The sequence below is a fragment of the Anser anser genome (genome assembly GCF_964211835.1).
Source record: "Anser anser genome assembly, chromosome: 2".
NCBI lineage: Eukaryota > Metazoa > Chordata > Aves > Anseriformes > Anatidae > Anser > Anser anser.
The window spans coordinates 61,357,695-61,374,384 of NC_139721.1; the positions used below are offsets into that span (position 1 = coordinate 61,357,695).

At 39.9% G+C, this 16,690-nt stretch overlaps 1 protein-coding gene across 1 annotated transcript in view; it reads right to left on the bottom strand.

The window, feature by feature from the left end:
* FBXO15 (F-box protein 15) overlaps positions 1–16,690 on the bottom strand; it is a 199,821-nt gene that overhangs the window by 96,893 nt on the left and 86,238 nt on the right. The window contains exon 18 of the mRNA XM_083825765.1: positions 5,223–5,382. The gene's annotated coding sequence lies outside the window, so the exon portion shown is untranslated. The remainder of the gene's footprint in view (positions 1–5,222; positions 5,383–16,690) is intronic.

Below are 16,690 nucleotides of genomic sequence, written 5' to 3' on the forward strand. Positions count from 1 at the left end.
CCTTAGGTCTTCACCGGCGTGCCTGGTTTTAGCCCCTTCCCCCTTCGACTCTAGTTTAAAGCCCTATCTATCAGCCCTGCCAACTCCTGACCAAAAATCCTTACCCCTCTCCGAGAGAGGCACATCCCATCCGGTGCCATCAGGCCCTGTGTAGCATAGACCTTCCCGTGATCAAAGAACCCAAAGTTCTGCCGGTCACACCAGTCTCGAAGCCACGAGTTTATGTGAACAGCACGCCTTTCAGCTTCGATCCCCCCTATCGGAAGGACAGAGGCAAACACAACCTGCGCCCCTGATCCTCTAAGTAGTCGCCCCAAATCCCTAAAGTCTCTTTTGATCGCCTTCGGACTTCTCGTTGCTACTTCATCGCTACCAGCCTGAAAGACCAGTAGCGGGTAGTAGTCAGTGGGCCGTACCAGGCGCTGGACTTTCTTGGCGAAGTCTCTCACCCGAGCCCCAGGGAGGCAACAGACTTCTCTGCGGGTTGGGTCCGGTCGGCATATCGGTCCCTCTGTCCCTTTCAGAAGGGAGCCCCCCATGACAATAGCCCTTCTTTCTTTTTTGAAGGATGATGTGGCCATGCGGTGTGTAGGTCGCCTTGTCTTAGGCGCCCCCTCCAGCTGGGATGGGTTTTTATCTACTTTATCGTTCGGATTGTCTTGTTCTAGTCCTTCATATCGATTATTTAAGGGTAGATGAGAAGGTGAGGTGGGCAGAGAGAGGGCTCGCCTACCACCCCGAATAGGCACCTGCCTCCATTCCCCCCCTTGATCTAGGTCTCCTCCCGCAGCCTGGCAGGAGGAGGGAACCTCCGTCTTCTGCATAACAGGAGACGCCTGTGCTGTGGCAGGCTCATGAGCCTGCCTCAGAGAGGGTAGAGTGCACCTCCACCAGTCAATTTCCATCTCCGATTCCCTGATGCTCCTGAGCCTGTTCACCTCCTCCCGGAGCACCGCTACCTGGCTGAGTAGTTCTTCAACCTGGGCACACCTCCCACAGGCATACCCACCACTGCTGTCGGAGACCGACAGAAGGCTGGGGCACACTCTGCAGCCCAGGACCTGGACGGCTGCGTGTTTCCCGGGTCCCTCCGTCTGAGTAGCCACCGTGGTGACCGTGGCTGGAGATGCCGCACGAGATGCGGAGGCCACGGTTTTCTGCCTGGTTGATACCATGGTCAGGTTCTACGCAAGCAGGTTACAAGCACGGAAGGGAGAGGTAGCTGCAACAGAGCGACGATGGATCCCCGCCCTTCCTGCCTCGCTAACTGCCGCGTCACTCCCCCGCGTCACTCCCTGTTTGCCGGCCCTGGTCGCCGCGCTCCTGGTCGCTCGCGCTCCCTAAGGGCTGCCCATATGATATGCCATATAGATATGCCATACTACAAGGCATCGTGCTCAGAAATACATGCTTAGGGTTCAGGACATCCATAGCTATAGTATTTGTCCTCCCATAGCCAAGCAGTTGTTACAGGAGCTGAGGCCCTGCTTCCCAGGAAGCAGCTAGACACTTACCTGCCAATGGGATACAGTAAATGCATTCCTCATTTTACTTCACTTGTGTATACTGCTTTTCTTTCCTCATTAACTTGTCTTTATGTTGACCCATGAGCCTTTTTGCATTTCTTCTGTTTTCTCCCATCCCACAGCAAAGGGGAGTAAGTGAAAAGTAGGGTGGGTGTCAGGCCGCTGGCTGGGGTCAAGCCACCACACCGAGTTTTGTGAATATTTTCTGTAGTTGACCATCCCCCTTGCCTTCTGTGGATTTCATTCAGAGTATCCAAATTGTCTCTTAAGTGATCTAACAAAAGCAATTTCCTGTATAGTTTCTCCAGTTGAAACTAGGCTACCTCTATTTTCAAGCTGATTTTGGTAACAAAGTCACCAAAATCTCAGAATAAAAACTAAGCAAATAATTTAATAAGCAAAGAGTTAATTTGATATACACATATAGATAAAATGTTTTTTCAAATACTGGGTTTTGAGAGATGCTTAAAAAAAATAAGAGAGAGAGAAATCAGGTATGTCTATTGTGGGGATCAATATCACCCTCCAGGTTTGGTCCAAACCGATGAACTACTGAACAATTTCAAGAAACCATTCTTTTATATAGACAAGGCTTTTGCAGTACAACTGTTTAACGTTCCAAAACTAAACATGCAGTGTTAATTAATTCTGTTTAAACATTTACATAAGAGAGGCCCCAGCTCCATCGGAGCCCCCTGTGCTGGGAAACACTCAAAGCTTCAGGAATGATAATGGCCTGCTGCTGCCCCACACCAGCCAGCAGTGGCACAGTGACACCTCCTTTCTTTACTGATAAGGCACCGACACAGCTTGGCAAGAACTTGAGTCCCAGTGCCCAGTTTACTCTTCCAACCTTGCAAATTCAATAGGCAGACTGTAAGGAGGGAGAAGCCAATTTCCATGGGTACACAAGCAAACACGGGGGAAGAGAACAGCCTGCCCATATCTAAGCAGAACGTACCAAATACTGAGATAACACTAATTGAAGGCAGCTCTTAAAATGCTTTGAAATTCCAAGTGCTCTACCTTCACACCTGAAAATAACCTGTTATCTCCAAGTCACACAGTGACCCACACACAAAATACTGAAGTCAATAACTGCATGCATAGTAGCTACAAACATGTATGCCTTTGAAACGAACCATTTCTATGTTTCTGTAAGGATTTGTAACTTTGGCTATTGAAAGACAAGGGCATTATTACCAAGTTCTCATGGAATGGAAATATTTGGCTTTAAAACTATTTCAGAACCAAACATGCAACTTTTTTTTAAGGAAAACTGAAATCATGAGAAACATTCCTTTGAAAGCAAACAGAGGTATTGGAAAGGGAGCTGTGCAAAACAAATGAAGTCAAGATCATTCCGATTTGTTCAATCTTTGCCATGGTGTTGCAGTTTTGATGCTTTATATTTCAAGTCTCAAGGCCTATAGAAAGATTAAGGAAATCCATCTAATGTGTGTCCACCAGAGAAAAGGCTAGAGCACCTACAGAAATACTGTGAATAGCATTGCAGTTTATCGTTGCCTAACTATCTGTATGTAGAATGCCATACTAAATCCAATATCCAAAGAAGAATAAAGGAAATTTGTTTTACACATAAAAAAGCAATTGATTATGCTGACTATAAACTGTACGGGGTAGGGAAGGAAAGCAGTGGACAAGCATAGTAATTTGGTTATATGCACAGGTTTAACAGCTGAAAAAAACAGGCATACTCTTCAAAGTCAGGAGTAGGAAAGGCTTCTGAGAAGCTTTTAATGCTTTGTTTTAGTGGCTAATAATTAAACCCATGAAGACTGTCTGGCTAGGTATGCAATATAAAGTAGCAGCTTGCAAACATTAACCATTTCAAGAACAACGAAAATGTTTTCAGCATCTCAACTAGCAAAGTGCACAGAAAATTAAAATGACAAAGATCTTCACATAACTGGATTATACCATGTTTGATGATAACAGCTTTCACCTTTACCGTACTTTCAACACTCCTCTGAAGCAGAAAGCTTCTGCTAAGAGGCAGTGGTGGCATAACTCACTGTACAGGGGACAAACAACACATGCTTGTCTTTTACATCCATTTATTGCTGCAGTAATGTAAGAGAGAATACAACAACAATAACATTGCAAGCTCTTTTCCCTGGAAAAATAAATAAATAATGCCCCAGGGAAGCTCATTCACAACATGTAATTCACAGCATAGTTACTCTTAAAGGCTCCAACCACTGCCTGCTAAGGCACTGCAGAAGTGCACAGCTGGACTCTGATTCAGCTGCAGAATGGAGTGAAGGGAATATTAACAAGTATATGGCTTTTTTCCAGTGAAAAAGTTTCTTCATCCTAAAAATTTCCCAAAATAATCCACTCCCTTCCAGCATATCCAATCCCGCTTAGATAGAGAAAGGATTTTCAAACAAACTGCAGTCTAAATAGCATCTCACCTTCTGCCTTAGTCTGACAAGGACAGCTACAACAGAGATGAAGACACCAGACCAGAAGAACAGGAAGAAAAGGAGGGAAGGAGGGAAACTATGCTTTTATAAAATATCACTCCTTCTCTTCCATCATATTTTAAGTGAAAAATACTTGAAAGCTCACTCTATAAAAGAGTAACCATTTTCTTGAAAGTAAGGGGCTGATGGCTTAGCTTCCTCCCTGAGGTCGGCCTCCAGGACAGTAATAGGGCCTCCTTACTAAGGAGAAACAGTCATAGTTTTGCAAACAAATACAACAAAAAGGTTACTTTTGAGGCTGGTCACTTTTGGAAAAACAAACCAATTTTCTAACAAGAAAAATCAACATCTCATTCACATTTGTTTTGTGTTTAGTACTGACATAGCTTCACTCCTGTTAAAATCTGAATAAAATTGTATTAAACAAACAAGAAGTGGAGCTGGCTTTCAGTTCAACAAAAACACTTAGAAAGTGACAGTCATGCAGAACAGCTGTAGTTAGAAAAGTTTCCAGTAATAAATAATATCACAATGCTTTCAGTTTGGGGGGTTGTGGGTGTTCCCACACAATTGGCTAAGAACATGTGAGTACCGTGGTCATACCAATGGGACTTTAAGCTAAATTGGTTTGGGTATAAACCCTGACTTTGCTCTTGCTTCGTAAGAGTCCTTGCATTTAATTCTTTGCACACTGTGTCTTTACTGACTCAGATTTGCTGACAGTTTTCTGCTGTTCTGGTTTTAAAAGACTCTGAAGTTGGAACAAGAACTAATTAGAACATTTCCAGTGAAACGGGTCAAAAGTTTTCACATGGAAGATATCCAAGAAGTGTCAGGATCAGGTTCTAGCTGAAGAGAACAAAATTAAAATCTTGAGCTTTTAAAATGGAAAATGGTCAACTTCAGTGCAATTCTGTTGTGCAGTGTCATCAAAACATTCCAGTTTTGTTCTTATGCAGGTAAAAAGCCAAAGCCCAAAGCCTCAAAATACCAATGAGAAACAGAACTGTTCTCGCTGGTCGTTTGTAGCAAGTATTTCCATTCACAGAATTAGAGACATTAATAACAAATCTAATCTTAAAAAATACTCAAGATGCTCAATACTGTGAAGTGCACATGGACATTTGAACTACTTTTTCATAATCACATTTTTTTGGAAAAAATAAGGAACCTACTAAACCATTACTTTGCAACTTATTTTTCACTGCAAGTATTGTAATTTAAAAATATTTTCAATAGTTCTTACCTTATTAGAGCTTAGATCACATTTTGAAGTAGAACCTACAAGCCTGCATTACATGATCTCATTTGAAAGTGTCACTGGTATGTTCTGAGGATATGGAAGTAGAGATGAGCTCATACTAGCACACGTTCTCTTATGTAAGAGACATCACTGGGCTCCTGTGCTGTAACAAAATAAGGATAAAAGGAAGTATTAGCTTGGGATCTTCCTTTGTTTCCTCCTGCTTTACCAATTTATATTGCATTAAAATTCATTATGGGCTTCTCAAAGTAAAAGGTTATGAATCAGATCTTATGGGTTTTGCCACATAGCATTTTTTTCTCATATTTCGAGCCTAACTCCACGTTAGTTCAGTCACCACATTAACATAATCACCTAATTATCTAAAACAGTATCAATCATATGCAATAAAATCACAAAAATAAGAAATACTATGTCACTCTAAACAAAAATCATGTGCTGAAAGTGTCTGAGTAAGAGAAGAATGATAAATTCTTTAAGAAATGCTGTTGTAATCTGTTAAATCTTCTAGATGTATTTCACAGACCTTGTCTGTCTCTAATCACTCTTTTATATTCCTTTATGTAACATTGCCAGATACTGAAAGCTTTCTTCACAGCTTACAGTGCAGACACTGGTGTGGTTTTGTACCTAACATACCAAACCACTTTCCCATAAGAGATCTGAAAATCTTATGGAAGGGTTCACATTTGAAAACCAGACTCTCAAAGTATGGAGAATAAAATAAGCAATGAGCACACATGACAGTCTCTTTGCAACATATAGTGTTTTTATCATATTCTGTGAAGAAAAAAAAAAAAGAACGGTGTAATCTGACACATAATGTGGGTATTTTACAGCACATCACACCCAGCAAATGGCTTATGGAGCTGCATTTAGAAAAACCCCACTGATTCTGCCAGCAAAACTGTAACTTTTCTGAGTTGATCCTGCTTCTTGATTTTCTTTATAAACATGGTATATGTAGGCAGTACCATCTACATGGATGGAAATATGAATCACAACACCTAGCCCCTCTAGTCAGACAATAAAACACAACAGTCATTCAGTCCAGAAGATTGCTTTGCCTACTCTACATGTGCTTGCACAGAACAACCACACAAAAAACTTGCTCAAACCTTGCAACATACTTGAGACTTGCAATAAAAAGGTCCAAAACCACAACTGTAACTTGACACATGAAAAACAAAAAAAATCATTAGCATTGCCAAGGTCTCGGTTCACTGGGAGTTCAAAGAACCTGTTAATGGAGATTCCCAGGTAATACCAAGAAGCTAACATGCACTACTGCATAAGATAAAACTTCCCCATGGCCTCTTCCAGATTTGGCAAATAGAAGGAAAGCAAAAAAAGATTTTACTTCCAGAACCACAGATCTGGTACAACAGGTGAACATACCAGTGCACACCAGCCAGCCCCACAGGTGCACCAATGCACCAAGCAACCCACTGTCTTTATTAATAGACAAATTTGAAGCTTCAGGGAAACAAACGAACAAACAAAAAGCACAACAACTTTCTAAACTCCACTATCACTATGCCTGAAGCCAGGGGATATCTGCTCTGTCTGGATACAGGCTTTAGGATCCATCCCAAGGCTCCCTTGTTCCATTACTGACCTTACATATGACAAACACACAGACAAAACAGAGTTGAGGTAAGGATTTCACTGCTTTTCACCTCTCATTCCCCTTCAACCCCTGACCTTCTCAGAATATTGTCACTGCTGGCAACCCTCGTTTTGCAGTTTCTACTAGACATACATATTTCATTAGATGTTTTATATTCTCAGACCTACATTCACCCCATTTGCACTTACTGATTTCAGTCCCTCTCCACTATTATTGTCTTCTCACAACTGTTATTTGTTGTGAAGTATTTTAAGCTCATCTGTATGAAAGAGCCATGAACAAAACAAACCACATTTCTTTAAATGTTTCCTTAAAAGTTCAATATAGTCAGATTAATTTTCTGCAAAATAAAATATGAAAGGCCTCCACTATAAATATAACTCCTCTGAAAAGTCATCTTATTCCACTGAAAATACCATACTCAAAAATAGAGACTCTTTCAAGAAAAATAGTGGGGGTAAAATGTCCCCGTCTCTTTTGTATTTGTGAAGTTTAAACTTTCTGTGTAGGTTTAAATCTCTTTCCACCTCCTCTCTTCTTTGTCAGCCAGAAGACTAACAGCACTGGGGTCCCAGTGATGAGGAATGACTCACCCACAAGTGCTGAGTCACAGTCACACCGAACACACTCTTACATCTTGATGGAGCATCAAATGCAATAGCTTCGCTTAGTCCTTTGAGTTTGCCGTAATTCCTATGATTCACTCAATTCCAGAACTTTGATTTCAGATGTCTTATTTTTACTCTCAATATATATGCAGTTGTATAATGCTTATACAACTCTTCAGACCAATGTTTTTGCAATTTTTCCATAAATTTCAAGCTATATCCCAAGCTTCAGAGACAAGGCGTGTCACTTAACATGCCTAATAGGCCTGTGCAGTGCATATTGGTTCTGTTTGGAAATGCTGATCTTCCACTCTTTTGACACCTAAAAAGATTTCCAGCTGACATTTGAAGACACGTGCATTAGGACTTCATCCAGCCCTGACCCACGTCAGCAACAACCTACCGTTGGCTTAGAGGTGGTGCCTTTCTTTAGAAGGGGCCCTCAGTCTGACAAGGTCAGACATGCAGAAGCGAGTGCTCAGTTCTGGTCAAACACATATCCTCCATACAAAATGCTGAACAAGTCAATGCTGGAGTGACAGATTTCCAATTCTGTAGTCACTTCAGTTTGTTACCTTTTGTCCTATCTGAAAGTAGATGAAGCAGAATTACTTCACCCAACTGTTTATCGAATTCTTTATATATAGAAGAAGCTAAGTTTGGCCAGAGCTCAACTAAGGTAATTAACAGATGTATTTCTTTCCACAGGAACTTATAGCAACGCTTTGTCTAATTACTCCTACCATTTCATCCATAATTCCGAGAACTTTTCTAAGAGGTTGCAGGGAGGCCAGCACAGGGGGATGAAGGAGACTCATCGCTGACAGAGGGAAAGGCAGACACAATAAATAAATTTCTGATGACTACCACAATGCCATACCTACTAGAGGTAATTATCACCATACTGTTATTTATTTTTCTGTCTTCAGGCACAGTCTTTGTGTTTCCTCACTGTCCTTTTCTGTAGCAGCTACACTTACAAGTTTTATGCTGGCTTACTGGTTAATAACTCTGCTATGCTGAAGGCAGCTGGTCAAAGTACATCTGGAAAATTTTCCCATGCAAACATACTGTGAGGAAGGCAGGGGTCAAACCTGTGCATTTCTAGGCACAAAACAGAATGTATATGCTCAGATATAATCCACACAAATTCTACAATAAAGGTGGGATATCTTCACCCTTGCTGAGGGATAACTGCAGATTTAAAGCTTCTTTGGCCAGCTATTCTGACCTTAGCAATATTCACTAACAGCATGAAAAAACAAAAAGCCAGCTGAAAAAGCAAACATTTGGCCTTTAGTCATACAAAATTAAGTTGCAGGCCACACCTTCTCCATAGGGTGCAGGTTCCCAAGCCCTCCTCCAGACAATTACACAATGATGTGTTTTTTTTTTTTTTTTTAAATCCTATCCATCTTTAGCTACAAGCCTTAGCTATAAAATTTTGCTGTTCTCCATTATGCATATGCAGTATCACTAAATGAGATGCATTCTGATCCCAGTGACCAGGCTAACAAACCATGCAGGAACTGCTTTTTTCTGTAGGCACCTGAAATTCAGCAAGCAATCCTGACACTATTGCTTTAGACATCCAAGATCTACTCCTTATACATAAAGCACAGCCACAACAAGGCAATTGCCACAAGGCAATTAGTTGCAGCTCTTCCTCCCTCCCCCTAGGCTAAATTACTGTATGTGTGCGTCAGTGAGAACATGAAGAAAAATACCTCAAGAGAAAAAATGAGACCCACCCCTGAACAATTCATATCTTGGTATTGAAACACTCATCTTTTTCTGGGGACTGGTCTGATCCTGGTAGAGGACAGACATGAATCCAGGCCTCAGACTATGGTGAAGAGTTCTGTGTTGTGCAGAGAAGAAGCCACTTTGGCACTTGGACCTCCTTTTTAAAAGAAAAATTCCAGTTTATTCAAGAGCTGAAAAACTTCAGCACAATACAACTATCATGAAGCTGTAGACATACAGGTGTCAAATTTGGACATGCTGATTTTGTTTCCATTGAGAACAATACTTCACCAGGAAAACATCAACTACTTTTATCCAAAACTACCACCTCCCTCATTTATAAACACAAACCACATCTCCATCTCAAAAGAAACACACTTATATTTCTAGTCATCAGTGCCAGAAACTGTGGGACAACCAGTTTCCTTTTCTGAAGCTCTGGTAAGACAAATGTTTGAAAGCTGCTACTGATTTAAAAAAAAAAAAAAAAAAAAACTAACCATCAAGATCTTGCCTGGAGAGAAAAAATGCATAGGATCAGGGCAAAAGTAGTAAACACTGTATGTATAACAGACTTTTATAAGGGTCCTGTTTATTTTTTCAAACTGTAAAAAGATATATTTTTAAACACTCAAATTCTATTTTTATCAGGGCTATCTTGCTCATGCAGCTCAGTGACCTTGATACACAGTAAAAGCCAATACAGTTGCTGAAGACTGATTTCAATAACTTTCTGGAAAGAGTCCAGGGCAGATTTTCTTTTGGCAGTCTCTATATCAAAGGCAACATTCAAGCACAGCAAAAGGAAGACAGACGGTAGCTGCTCTTACCTGGTGTAAGAGATCTGCCGTTTGCTGCTGCCACCACAAACTTCATTGCAACATCTTTTCTGTGGGGAGTGTCAGAAGACGACTACATCCTACCTGTCACTTACCATGGCTATGTGCAGGATAGCAATGAAATACCACATTTCTATTCCTGCATCAAAATGTGTAAAATTTGCTTAAATAGATATTTTTTTTTTTTAAGAAATAGAAGAATCTTACTTAAGAAGGGTTGGATGTTTTTCCATTATAAGCAGGGGAAAGTGCTGCAGTGCTGCTGTTTCATTGCTACCAGTTTCATAAGAGTAAACATCCCCTAATTTAAATATAGCCAACTAGCCAGCTACCAGAATATTATTATACTACCACTGGAGTCACCAAGATAAAACAAAGGAAAAAAAAAAACACTGATAATCTCTGCGTTAGCCAAGTGTACCATGATATTAGCCTGTCTACACAAATAACAGCCTTCTCAGTCAGCCTACAAATGTCTCCAGCCCCGAAGTGCTCCACTAGAATCCTCGGACTGCATCTCTCTGCACACAATTTAAGCTGCTTTCTGCAGGATGCCAAACAAATACATTCACAGGGACAGAGCATTACTAAAACAAATATCAAGACATGAACAAAAGCAGACTTGAACCAGTAGCTGAACAGAGACAGTCCACCCACTTCTTTGATAGCCCTGCTTATGACTCCTTTTAACATCTCATGAGAAATTATTTAAAACATTAGATTTTCATGTTTGTTTTCAGATTTCTCTGTGAAATATTTACTCATGGCCAAGTGGACTATATTGTTTATTTGTCATTGGTCAACCTGAGGCTGTTCAGCCTGGAGAAGAGAAGGCTCTGGGGAGACCTCAGTGCAACCTTTCAATACTTAAAGGGGTCTTATAAAAAGATGGAGAAGGTCTCTTTACGTGGGTAGATAATGATAGAACAAGGGGGAATGACCTTAAGCTAAAAGAGGAGATATTTAGACTAGACATTAAGAGGAAATTCTTGACTCTGAGGGTGGTGAGGCACTGGCACAGGCTGCCCAGAGAAGCTGTGGATGCTCCGTCCCTGGAGGTGTTCAAGGCCAGGCTGGATGGGGCCTTGGCCAACCTGATCTAGTGGGTGGCATCCCTGCCTATGGCAGGGGGTTGGAATTAGATGATTTTTGAAGTCTGTTCCAATCCAAGCCATTCTATGATATAAGTAGTGCTTTTCTATTCACTGGATGATGCTTGCAATGAAGCTTGAAGTAGGGAATCTTGCTAGAACTCTAGAGAATAAAGCCTGGAAAGATCAAGATTCACCAGGCTGTTAGTTCGCACACAAAAAAAGTCATTTTAAGGTGCTTTTCAAGCCTGGCTTCAGAGCAGAGGCTTCAGGAAGAGGCCTGAATGTACTCTCAAGCCACCTACATGGTTACAGGTGATAATCATAATGAATACTAATTAATTATAAATTGTAACAAATTTTGCCCAATTAGAAGTAGACAATATCTAAAAGTTTTAATGATTTACTTAATGACATGCTGGTAGCATAAAGCAGCCAAAGCTAGTACTTTCTTCATGAATCCATTTTGTGAGTATAATATCACACATATCCTTTATCATATTTACTCATGCACACTCATCTTTCCTTACATAAGTACCTGAGATCAGCACTGAACTCCCCAAACATTACTACACATTCCATTAAGGACTGCATCGCTTCAGTTTTAATAGCATTAATACAGCATTCTCCCTTGCTCTCCCCCCGCCCCATCATAACCCTGCTATTCCAACTTTTCTTCTTTTCCTACTAAGCTCAATTCTTGAATACACTCGTGGCACCACCTAATTCATTTTTACAACAGTGCCAATGAATCCTCCAAGTGCAGCCATACCACAAGTACAGAATCCCTCAAATCCAGCACATAAGTGTGCTTTTCCTCAAGCAATTCTAAACAGAAGGCAAAGGACCCCAAAATTTGCATCTTTATCAAGTTAAAATAATTATTTTTCAGTACCAGATTCAGGATCCTAAAGCAATATCTAGTAGTGGCTCCAGGTTATAAACATAAAAATGGCTTGTAAATAACTGAAATAATCTACTGAGAGGAAAAGAAAGCAAATCAAGTTTTATCAAGTTCTTGAGGACTTAAAAAAACAGCAAAAGGGAACATTTTGTAATGTATCTTTATAGTGGAAAAAGTCCAAGAAAAAGGAAAAAGAGGGGAGAAAAAGGAAAAGAAAATCCCACTATTTTACAGCCCTTTTAAAATTTTGATCTTATAAAAGGCAGAAGATTGTTTATACAATATTTCTGGCCAAGCTGGAAGCAAAAAGCCCAAGAAGGAATTTAAGATATTTTGTTTGCATGAAATATCTACCTTAGTTTTGCATATCCAAGAGTGTAAGTAACTAAAATATATTTGATGAAAACACTTATAGGCTAATTTCAGTTTTCCTAACATCCTAGAAAAAGCTGTTGATGTTTACGCCACCTCAGAGCACAAACAAAAAGAAGCTCTTCTAGCCATCTCCAAAAGCTGTAGTGTATGCATTATGTGAAAAAGAAGGACAAAAGATGTCATATTTTAAGTGTTAATATGTCACACAATGTATTTGTACAATCTTTTCAGGACTGTCACAATACACAGAATATTTGCCATCAAAAAACTGCAGTAAAGCAATACCATACTATCATGACAATGGGGCCAATCAGCTAATCTCACAACAACTTTGCAACCTGGAAGATGTGGATTAATGATGACAATTCTGCTGACAACGAGATACCGCTGGCAGGAAGAAATGTGCTGCAATGTTACTCTCCAGCTGGGCTCCACAGACAGTGATGCTCCTGTATTTTGTCGTACGTACAAGGTGCCATTGACTTCTCTGATCCAATTGCTTAACCAGAGTGAAAAAGCTGATGGAGGATTTCAGGTTTTTTTGTTATCCACTTCGTTGCTATTACTGTCGTTTGTCTTCCACCTAGACATACTTGTTAGTCTGATAATACAGTGCTGTAATTACTAACAAATGGCCCAGTTCTGAAAGTTCCTACCTTACTGTAGTCAGATGGGGACAAAATATAACATCTTTATATAGCAACTGCTATAAACACACCAGAACTGCATATAAGAAATTCCCAAGTATTTGGGATCTTTATGTTAAAAGATAGATATAGCCCTGCACATCACTTTCACTTCCTTCTTTCCTGCTGGATTTTTACTTTTTTCTGCGCGTCATCCCTCAGTAGGTTATAGCAGGGAGTAAAAATCTTTCATCTTTTATGGACACGGTAAGGTAGCAAGAGAAAGAAAGTTTGGGGTAGAAGTAACAGCTATCAAAAAGAAGCTTTTATTTTTTTTCAAAGTGAAAACCATATTGGGTAAACAAAAAAATGTCATTGTCTCATCTCTCATAATAAAATCAAAGTGCTGGAAAAGTTTCTGAAGATGGAGTGTGTCCTCAGGCTGGATTATTCACATTTAAAGCGGAATGTATCATATGGCTAGTTCAATCCACTTACAATATGTAATCACTTCACACGAGTCAAAATTCAGTTATGTAAAATTAGTGATGTAGAATGGAAAGCCCCAACGGAAATAGAAGATAGATAATTAACTCTGGAACAGGAATAACTCTCACATTTCTGAAGGCTAAACAAAATATTTGATAGAGATGACAGGTATTTTTCATTCCAAAGTAGCTTCCAAGGTTTTCTTCCTCCAGCATTACTCCTTTTTTCTCTACCCTACCCCGTGAAAAACAGAACTTGCCTTTCTGAAGTGATTAAGAAATGCAGTCTGTCCACTAGAGAGACTTGGGGCATTCCAACCCCTTCTTCATCATTCTCTGGAGCAGGAGAAACAGTTTGGCAGGGTGAAAAAAAAAAAAAAAAAAAAAAACAACAGCCACAGGAAGCTATTTGGGTATGAAAAAAAGTTTTGTTAAAGAAAAAAAAAATCTATGCACAAAGCTCAATTTATTTTTGTAGAAATGAAAATAATCAAGAAAAGAGAGATTTGTTTCTATTTAGCCTAGACTGACCCCAAATTCCTTCTTGTATTTTTCATTTACAAGAAACAACCTACAACAGAAAGCAATAATTTTGCAGAACTATACAGACCCAAAAGCTATATGTTTTGTCTCATAAATCTGTCAAAGAGACAGAAAGAAAGACAGAAGGAAAAGGATTTTCCCTTCTCACAAGATTTCCCCTCAAATTTCCTCATCCCAGCCAGTGAAATCAACTGGATTTAGATCAGCTCCAACACTGCCACATGCAACCACACAAGAGGCTCAGTTCACTCTAGCTTAGAGATAATCATTAAGCTACTGCAGCTTTCGACACAAACAGAAAGTAGGACTGGCTTTGGAGAAGAATCAAATCAGAGAAAACCCCCCAGTTTAGATGAGAGCCTTCAGATGAACTCAATTTTGTCAGCACCACGAAAGAGGCATTCTCACAGTTGATAAAGAAGATGGATCTATTCCCATTCTGTGTTGCAGAAGAATTAACTGTTGAAATCTCAGCCTATGCCAGTCCACCCCATCTGTTCATACTCACTACAGAAGGACATATACAGTGAAATACAGGGAGGGAAAAAACGTATTCACACAGACCACCCTTTGAAGAAGAGAGGATAAGATAAAGGATTTTTTTTATGCCTCTAGGCTACAACACAAGTTAGGATTGGCCTCTAATGCTTTATTTATCATATAGGTCATTAAGATCTTTGAGAGATTTTGCTGTCCATGCAACCCCTAGACTAAAGCAAATCCTCAAAAAAATGGCACTCGTTATCCGAGGTCCAGACAGCATCTAAGCTCAGAAGAAAGTAGAGCAAATGCAAACGGACTTGTCTGCTTTGGCTTTCTGAAGATTATCTGTACCTCTTAGCAGGAGCAGCTGGGCCCTCTATTCACAGTTAAGTACTATCTTTTGTGGAAATCCATAGAAGGGATCATGAGCGGCTTCTCCCCATGCTGCCTTCCTTTTGGCTCTGGCCACCATCCAGAAGCTCCCCTGAGCTGTGAAGGGAAGATCCCCGCATAAGTGACCCTCTCCTCATGAGACCTGGAGAAGCCAGCTTGATCCACAGGATGACCATGCAACCTACCTCTAGAAGCCTGACATAAGCACACTTCCCCAGTAAGACAAATCAAGACCACTTTTCCTGGAGATAATCTTCCTGAAGACATCTTCACGTGCAACAGTGAATGACTTTGCACAAGGTGTCATCCAGGGGCGGTCCAGAGGCTTCATTTGCAGATAAAAGCACTACTATAAAAGCATGATTAGGTTACTGTACACAGACATTGAATTAAGTCTGCCCATTGCCAGGCAGCTCAGTCTAATAGCTCATAAACAACAAACAGGATTTACCTCATCATTTTGTTTATTTGTTCAGCTTGTCTTTCAAACCACAAAGTACTTGAGCTACCTGACAAATATTTGAGGAAACAGCACATTGCTCACTGTAACTGAGTAGTCTTAAGTTCCTATAAAGTTAGTCCCGTCCTGGTATTATCAATACCACAGCTTTTTTTTTTTTTTTTTTTTTTTAAATGTTTACCTCTAAAATATACAAACCATTTTGCCATTTTGTAAGCCAGTACAAATGCGTTTTTCTCTCCCTCAATGAACTTAGCCTCTAACAGATAAAGAAGGCTCTCCTAAAAGAGTTCTATCTTGTAGCCTGAGCAATTAATCATCTTTGTAACACAGCAGACTACAGAAAAAGTCAAAGAATGTACTTCATAAAAGCAAACCATATGTTTTACTGTTTCTCTCTTTAGAAAATACAGAAAAAAAGTTAAAAATAATACTGATGAACTCTGAAACAGTCCATCTTCAAAGCTTTTCCCAACTGGAAAGACATACTGTATGGTTAATAAATACATTCAATAAATAGAAAGATGAACTGCTAAAAAGTCACAGCTTGCACACCAATTTCTTAAAAAGATATACTGAGCAAGGGCATATGACCCAATATATACTTCCGTAAAAATATCACTGTTGCTTGCATTGGTACCAAATATTGAAAAGCAGTTTTCAAAAAATAAAAATAATCAAGAGATCCAACCAGTAACCCAAAACAAGCAAACAAACCACATTATTACAGTTGCACAATGCAAGCTAACCAACTTAAGCCACTCACTAAGAGGCTATACAGAGAAGACCAGTATCGCTATTTAATAGCCGACATGGACCATTGAGTAGGCAAAGCATCTATGTTATGCAGTGCAAAAACTGCTTGCCTGGGACAGATCTATTAGGCTGAACAGCTTCACCGATAGGGACAGAATTATAGACATAACAGTACCACCAAGGATATTAGATCATAAAGGAATGAAACTAAGAGATTACTGTAGTAACTGATGGACTGTTAAGGCCTGGCAAGTCTATTATTTTTTCCACTCCTGATTTCCTCACATTGTCATTCTACAGCTAATTGCCTAATTAAAAGAACTGTGTGAGTTTAACAGCACATCTACTTCTCGTGGAGAGCTGAGAAGATTCAAGATAAGAACGCATTGCCTCTTGCCACTTTTGGAACAATGACAGAAGCAACATTAGCAAAAGAAATAATGTGGGGTTTTTTTTGTTTTTTTTTTTTTTGTTTGTTAAGAACTAACTAAATTCTCTGAGAACATCA